The sequence below is a fragment of the Galeopterus variegatus genome, unplaced genomic scaffold (assembly GCF_000696425.1).
Source record: "Galeopterus variegatus unplaced genomic scaffold, G_variegatus-3.0.2 Scaffold9406, whole genome shotgun sequence".
Lineage (NCBI taxonomy): Eukaryota > Metazoa > Chordata > Mammalia > Dermoptera > Cynocephalidae > Galeopterus > Galeopterus variegatus.
The window spans coordinates 25,209-33,153 of NW_007735517.1; the positions used below are offsets into that span (position 1 = coordinate 25,209).

Sequence of the window (7,945 nt, forward strand, 5' to 3'; positions counted from 1 at the left end):
TTGCTCCCCACCCCCACCTCCATTTGTGTTCCTTGGGACTCAGAGTGGTTTTGCAATTCTTGAAGAGTCAGAGATAGCTCAGCGTCCATCTCCTCTCTCCAGAATCTGAGCTCCTGAGGCCACAGCTACGTTGTGAGGGATTGCACACAGTAAATAAATGTTCATCGAATGAATGCTCACATGCTTAAGGCAAAGACACCCCTGCTGTGGAGGCAGCCTCTTGGGGGAAGGCTGTGGCTTTGTCTTTGGCTTTAGAAATCTCTCAGGTTTCCTCTTATCCTCCACTTGGATCCTCTAGCTCTTGCTTGGTGTCCCTGGTTTCTAGCCAAGGAGTCAGTTTCCCCTCTGGCTAGCCTGCTTGGTTTTGGTTTTGATTTTGCCCGATTATTGTCTTATGGTCCTTAACTCCACATCCTGAGCCTGAAGGTCAGTGCCTCCTGCCCAACTCCTGCGCTGACAAAGGCTCCAGGGCATCTTGCTAACTTGGGCCCTGCTCCCCTGGGAGCGATGTGGTCCTGAGTGTGCAGACCATGGACATCGTCTGCTGCAAAAGGCCAGTAGCAGCAGCAGGAATAGCTGCTCAACCTGAGCCTCAGTTTCTTCATCTGTACAAAGGAAGGAAATATCAGCCTCATGGAGTGCGTTGTTACGAGGATTCGAGATCCCGTTTCTACAGCGCCTGGTGTGTAGTCGTTGCAACAGTGCGGCGCTCTCCCACGTGAACAGGGGGTTCTCTGCTGTTTCAAGCCAGCAGCCTTGTGAGAGAGTAGGAAGAGCTCAGGAAGTCCTGATTCGCCTCTTCTTCCTCACCTCCTCGATCCTCCACAGCACACCCCACACTGAGCCCAAGAAGAGCAAGGTGCAACTCAAGCTGATACCCTGCGGCAGAGTGTAGACAGTGTCTCTCTTGCAACCCCTAGAGTGGTCACGTTGTGACACCAAGTGGCTGGAATCAGTGTCTAATGTAAAAGTCATTGGGTACAAGGTGCAACTCAAGCTGATACCCTGCGGCAGAGTGTAGACAGTGTCTCTCTTGCAACCCCCAGAGTGGTCACGTTGTGACACCAAGTGGCTGGAATCAGTGTCTAATGTAAAAGTCATTGGGTATTGGGGAGCTCCGTGTCTCTGCAGGGAACCAGTGAATAAAAAAGTGCTGTGGATTAAGTCAGAGAAACACATCCATAGGCAAGTCTGTTGAGCTCCCGGGACGTGGGATGTTGGTTTGGATTCTGAGTAGGTTACCAAAGGAAAACAGTCATTGATTCTTAGAAATGGAAAGTCTGAGAGAGTAGTTCTCAGGTTGACGTTCACATTTCACTGCAGTTTGGCCCCTTTCAATCTTCTACAATACGTGGCCACGTTCCCCACCCGACACCCACAGGGGCACCACCCACAGGGGCACCTCCCCTCAGGCACAGGAGGCAGAAGTGCTTTCTGTCTCAGGAATTTTCTTCCAGCTTTTCTTGCTGTGAGGAGCAAGGGTCCATCTGTCCCTGCCACAGTCCCTTCATCCCTAAAGCTCACAGAACCAATAATCCTTCAAGGCCTCACTTGAACCCGGCTCTCTTCAGGAAACCTTCCCAGGTTCCCTGCTTGTCCCTCAGAAGTAATCTCAATGCCCTTCCCCATCACCCAAAGGCCTATGGTAAACACAGACTCTGAATTTTGCTAGGAAAGTCCTGATAACAAACAATCTCTCCCATCACCCCCTAAATAGCCTCGTTCTTCTCAGATCAAGTGTCACAATACGGGAGGTGTGGTCCCCATACCCATGGGCCTTTGCCCTGCCATTATGGCAAGGATTCTTAACCATGTCCGTGACACTTATGAACTCCACTAGAATAATGTCTCTAAATGTAGAAAATAAAAGAAATAGGATTATAAGGGAAGCCAATAATACTAAAACCCAGGTATAAAAGTATGGAAATGACAAATAAGTATTTTATATATACATCTTTATTACTGCATTAATTAACATGGTCTAGCAGCAGACCTACAAACTACTGACATTTCTAAACAGTGATAAGTGATATTTTGAGATATATGAAACCACTGTAATGTGAGACGAAAATATTTGTGATTTCCGTCAGTGATAAACACATCAGTACTGTTGTGGTTTGTATTTGATGCCTATCCTCAAAATTGAAGAAAATGCTCAATTTTGATTAGAGGTTAGTAAAAAGAACGGATGTAGTTTCTTCCCATCTACCTTCTCCCAGGTTAAGAACTCCTGCATTAGAGGGTCTGTCCCTTTCAGAGTTCCCATTGGGGGTCCCAAGAGACCATGTCTTTTCTACTTTGGTACCCCTTGGGTCAATCCAGCTCAGTGCCTGCACGTGGGAGACTCTTCATGCTTGCTTGTGAAATTAAAAGGAAAATAACTGAGTACATCCCTATTTTCCTAAGTGAGGAAACTGTTCGTTCAAGGCCTTGTCTGGATTTTTGTTCCCAACTCCATGTCCAGGGGAGGATCTTCCCAGAGGCTCCCAGGCTGCAGGCAGGGGACGGGAGGAGTTAGCCAATTTTGGGGACCCATCTACATCAGAGGAATCCTCAGGAGAAAGGATGGCAGCAAGTCGAGCTGGTTAAACAGAGCATGATAGAAATATGCAGGAAAGGGAAATGATATCACTCCTGCTGGCAGCTTTGAGGACAGGGAACCGAAAATGTATGCTTCTGGTAGTCAGCTGCTCCACCCATCCCCACCCTGCCTGTCTCTGGGGAAGCTAGCAGGGGCCACAGACAGGGCAAAGCTCCCAGCACTGCCAGCCTGGGAGTGGCAAAGGCCTTCTCCTGCCCACCCCAGGAGCTGAGGCTTTTCCTCCAGTAGCGCCCGAAGGCCTGTAGGTTTCCCTGCAAAGCGATGCAACTGGGCAGGAAGCCCAGGTGCCTGCAGCTATGACGTCATAGACAGGGAAAACCCAGAGCTGCAAAGTCAGGACTTGCCATGGCAAGAAGGAGTGGCTGGGTTTTCTTCTTGTCTAGAAAACTGTTTCCTGCCCAAAAATGGCTTGGTGAGGAAGCTGTTTGTTTTATAAGAAGGGATTCTCCTCTTCCCTCTGCCCAGGTTATTTTTACAATTACATTAGCACTGATTATTTATTGACCCCTAGCTCTGAAACCTCGATTTCTCAAGTTGGCTTGATGTGCTCATGAAATGTTCCCCCAGCTTATCCACCGTGGATGCATCTGCTATCCATTCTATTTGAGCACTAACGATGTGCCGGGCACTTGCTGCCCCTGAAATTCTCCTGGTTAGTGAATAGCTATTACCATGTCGCTCCCTGCTGTAGGACCCTTCAGTGGCTCCCTATGGCCTCGGGGGAAAACAAGGAATCACAGAATCAAGAAGGCTGATTTTTGAAAGTTGAAAGATACTTAAGAAATCATTTCGTTTATTCCCCCACTATTTACAGATGAGGAAATTGAGGCCCAGAGAAGGGAAGTGATTTTCTTGAGGTCACACATTGGGGTAAACTGAAGTCTAGAGCTGGAACTTAGGTTTCTAAATTCCCAGTCCAAATTTGTATTTCTTGGCATGATATTCTTGGTCGTTAACGATGTAGGCATATGTGTATTTCCAACTTGATTTTTCAATGCTCCTCTCCTCTACATGAAACCAGCTCCAGCCAAGCTAATCCATTGGCCAGTCCTCAAGGACATGGTTGGCGTTGCTGCCTGCCTCATCTCCACCCTGAACGCTTTCTGTCCCACCTCCATCCCCCTCCCCCCCATGCCTCTGCCTATTAAATTCTGCCCATCTCTCAAGGTTCAGCTCAAACTCTCCTCTGTGTGATAGCTCCCTCCTCTGTGCTCCTGGCACTTACTTCCTGCACACTCAGTAGTACTGACTTTCTTGGTGGTTTTGTGAGCACACCCCTTATCCCCCCGACAAGGCTGTAAGAAACTAGGAGCCAGAGAACTGACTGGGGCATCTCTGTAATCCTTGCAGCATTCAGCCCAGTGTCCTGCACATAGGAGGCATTTAGTAAATGTTTATTGAAAGAATGGCTTTAAAAACTTATTCTATCAGACACAAGGAGAGATAAAAATCACCTTACATGCTTAAAGGTGTATATAAATAATTCACATACAGGTATATTCCTTCTGCCAACTCAGTGAGCCAGACAGGCAAGGCAGGTGTTATCTCGATTTTATTGATGAAACACTGAATGCCTGAAAGGTGTAAGAACTTGTCTTGGGTCACAAAAGGTCACCCTGAGTGTTAGTGAGAAAGTGAATATTAAAAATGGGTCTTCTAGGGTTGGCCGGATGCTCAGCTGGTTAGAGCGCAGCCTTGTAACACCAAGGTCAAGGGTTCGGATCCCCATACCGGCCAGCTGCCAAAAAAAGAAAAAAAATGGGTCTCCTGGTTCCAGTACCATGTGATTGACCGTGCTAATACCCTCTGCCTTCTTTCCCTTGAAGACTTGTTTCTTCTGCCAGAATTGCATAGTGAGAAAGTGTCTCTCTCAGTCCCATTTTTAAACGAAGTTATGTACTATAGAAGAAGCATTCATAATGATTAAGAATGTCATGTATCGGAATGAACACTTGCTGAATTTCGCTTCTGGGTCTGCTTTTTTGCCCACTGAGTGACTTTAGACAGGTACTTAACCTCTCTGAACTCTAGTTTCCTCATCTATAAAATGAGGAAATTGGACTAGATGTACTTAAAGTCACTTCTAGCTCTAACAGTCCAGGAGGGACAGTCTATCACTAGATTAAAAAAGTTTTGCCATTGCGATAGAATTCCTTAACCCCAAAGATCTGTGGAATCTCCCCACCTTACTGGAGAAGATACCATGGCAGGGGAGCACCTGGATCTCCTTAAAAGGTAAATGATGGAGCTCATGCTTTAGGACATGGTATAAAGAAGAAACAATTATAAATCAATGTGTTCATCCGGTGGTCATCAAGTATTAACTGAGCACCTACCGGGAGCCATCAGGTGTTGGGGCCACGAAGATGAACACGTAGCTCTCAGGCTAGTGGGAAATACAGATATGTAACCAAGAAATTGTAATTGACTGTGATAGCTACAAAAGAGGTATACACAAGGTAAAGCTGAGGTGTTAGGTGGGAAGAATTAATTTTGCTTTGGGAAATGGGAGTGAAGAAAGAGGTTAGGGTAAGGCAGGAAAAATTTGGTAGTGAAGATGAATTGAATCTTTGCACAGAGAGTGAATGGAATGCAGTCAGTGGATTTTAAAAGACTGAAGTATTTGGATGTAAGAAAATGGGAGACAATTATTCAAGTAAAATTGGGATTGTGTGAATAACTAAGCTTAATTAATCATTAAGGTAGCTTAAAATGAAGCATTTGGTTTCTTCTTGGTTAACAGAAAAGAGCTGACTGGCTCAGATTTACTGAAAATCTTTATTTCCAATAGTCTTGTCAGCCCCACGTTTCCCAATTTCACTTTAATCACACTTATGGATGATTAGATCAGATATCATCCGATCATGAGAAATTATTTACTTAGCACCAGTGATGGAAAAATAGCCATGAGGGGCTGACCCTGTGGCGCACTCGGGAGAGTGCGGCGCTGGGAGCGCAGCGGCACTCCCACCGTGGGTTCGGATCCTATATAGAGATGACCGGTGCGCTCACTGGCTGAGTGCGGTGTGGCCAGTCACAAAAAAAGACAAAAAAAAAAAAAAAAAAAAAAAGCCATGAGCTTAAATCATTCAAGAGATAGTTAGATTAGATAATCACACACATTTTCAACATTTGTCAAGTATTATAATGAAAAGTCATGGTCTTCATTTTCAGGGAACTTTAGGAAGACATTGAAAGACCTTAAGAAGAGCAGCCTAACCCAAAAAGTGGAAGAGCAAAGAATCACTGAATGTCAGAACTGGAAAGCAACTTACACATCATCTGTTGCTCTTACTTTATGGATTTGGAAACTGAAATCCAGAAAGATGAAATGATACGCCAAAGTCATCCTGTAAACCGTGGAATTCCTGAACTCCAGTGGAAGACTTCAGAATTTTAGATATTGAGTAGGAAAAAAGTTAAAAAGGAACATATTATAGTCTCTACCGTCTTGACAATTTTCGAAGCATTGTCTGTAATTCATCTCAGGCACACTGAATTTAATCTTGCCTGGAAGTGTGATCCTACGTGATGGACCAATCCCTATCTAAGAAAATCTTCCACTGTCATTAGGGAGAAAACAGAAGGCGACATTAGATATTCTCACGTGCTAAAGAAAACTCTGCTAAGGAAGGGAGAGATTGGTGTAGCCTGGGGTAGTTCAGAAATGAAGTATTTGGGTCTTCTCTTTAATGATGAACGGAGGGAAAGAGAGGAGGCCGTGTTAAAGAGCAACAGAGAAATCCAGGAACGAGCCCACAGTGTCTGGGGTTGGGGAGGAACTAGGTTAAGGAGAACTGGATTTAGAGGAGAGGGTGAAGCACCCCCTGGAATTCTCTTCCAGTTCTGTCATTCAGATCTTCTCTGTCCTAACTATCATTTTACCAAGCAGGAAGGTGGAGCCAGAAGGAGGCACATCCTTTATCCACAGCTCCAACCAGTAATCCCCTCAGGCAGTGCTTCTTGGAGGAGGAAGGTGTTGGGATAAGCCAACTGCAGTTAAAATGCCTTAGGGCTTGAGGAAGTGAGATGCCACCAGAGAAATTCCAAGGGAGTTCCAGCCCTCACCTGCTGGAGATCACTTCCTTTATGTGACATGCATATATACATATAAATAATTGGAAGCCTCTCAGCTTGAGGCAGACTCCTAGGAGACCAGAAGCAGCAGCACTACCTGAGCTCAGGTAAGAGACCATTTCCTCTATGGACAATGATCAGACTGTTCTGAGAATCAGCCCAGTCCTTTCAATCGTCTACCCTGGTATGTTCAGGCCCCATTCAAAGGAGCCTTTCTCATGAGGATGAAATCTCTTAGAGGACAAGGAATTGTCATGTTTACCTGTGTACTTTAGTACCTAGCACATCATTCAGGACAACAGGTGCTCAATAAATGCTGATCGAATTGCTGAATTTAAGATAGATTTACTGTACACCTACTAGTTCAAGGTAACCAACATCAATCTCTACTTAAAATGAATTGATCACTTACTATATGCTGAGTGTATGAATTATAGATTGTTTATTTAAATGTCAAAACAAGTTTCCAGGGCTAAGAAAATGAAACTCAAAGAAGTGAGCTGACTTGTTCAAAGTCACATAGACGCAGGGTGGCCAACTCATTCCAATTTATTTGTGACTCTTCCAGTTTTAAAACTGAATTTCTGTATCTCAGGAACCTCTCTCAGTTCTGGGCAAACGAGGGTAAACTATCTAGATGGGAACTTGTACAGCAGACATTTATTTGGACCTAGTCTTCTTGTCTCCAAACCCAGAGGTCTCTGTGATACTTTTGGGTTTGGTTTTTTTATTCTCGTTTCCTACAATTGGCGGTATCTCAGGTGGCCACGAATATAAAAATGTCTAGCATATTTCCTGACACATAGGAAGAATTCAGTACGTGGTAATGATTATTAGTACTGTGCCGAGCCATGGAACCAAGGAGAAAGGAAAGATTGTATCCCTAATATGCACGTCCTTAAGTATTTTCTGAATGTTATTTTTTTTCCAAAATATTAAAGTACTTGAAAAATATTGAAAAATTAAACGGTAGCCTTATTACATGGTTATAATCTTAAATATTTTATTTATGTCCCAAACGAATTTTATTATAATTTACTTCCCTGGTTTTAAGAGAAGAAAATTCATCAACAATACTTTCATCATATGCTTTTGAGAAAAAAGTTAACCAATAAAAATACATGAAAACGGGCTGGCCCGGTGGCGCACTGGATAGTGCGCCGCTTGGGAAGCGCGGCGGCGCTCCCGCCCGAGGGTTCGGATCCCACATGCAGACCGGTTCCCGCTCACTGGCTGAGCGAGGCACGGGAGCAACACCGAGGGTTG

General features: G+C 44.7%; 1 protein-coding gene across 1 annotated transcript in view; it reads left to right on the forward strand.

Annotated features, from left to right (window-relative positions):
• Window positions 1–6,718: 6,718 nt before the first annotated feature.
• Window positions 6,719–7,945, forward strand: part of IL20 (interleukin 20) — a 6,742-nt gene continuing 5,515 nt past the window's right edge. The window contains exon 1 of the mRNA XM_008593616.1: window positions 6,719–6,786. The gene's annotated coding sequence lies outside the window, so the exon portion shown is untranslated. The remainder of the gene's footprint in view (window positions 6,787–7,945) is intronic.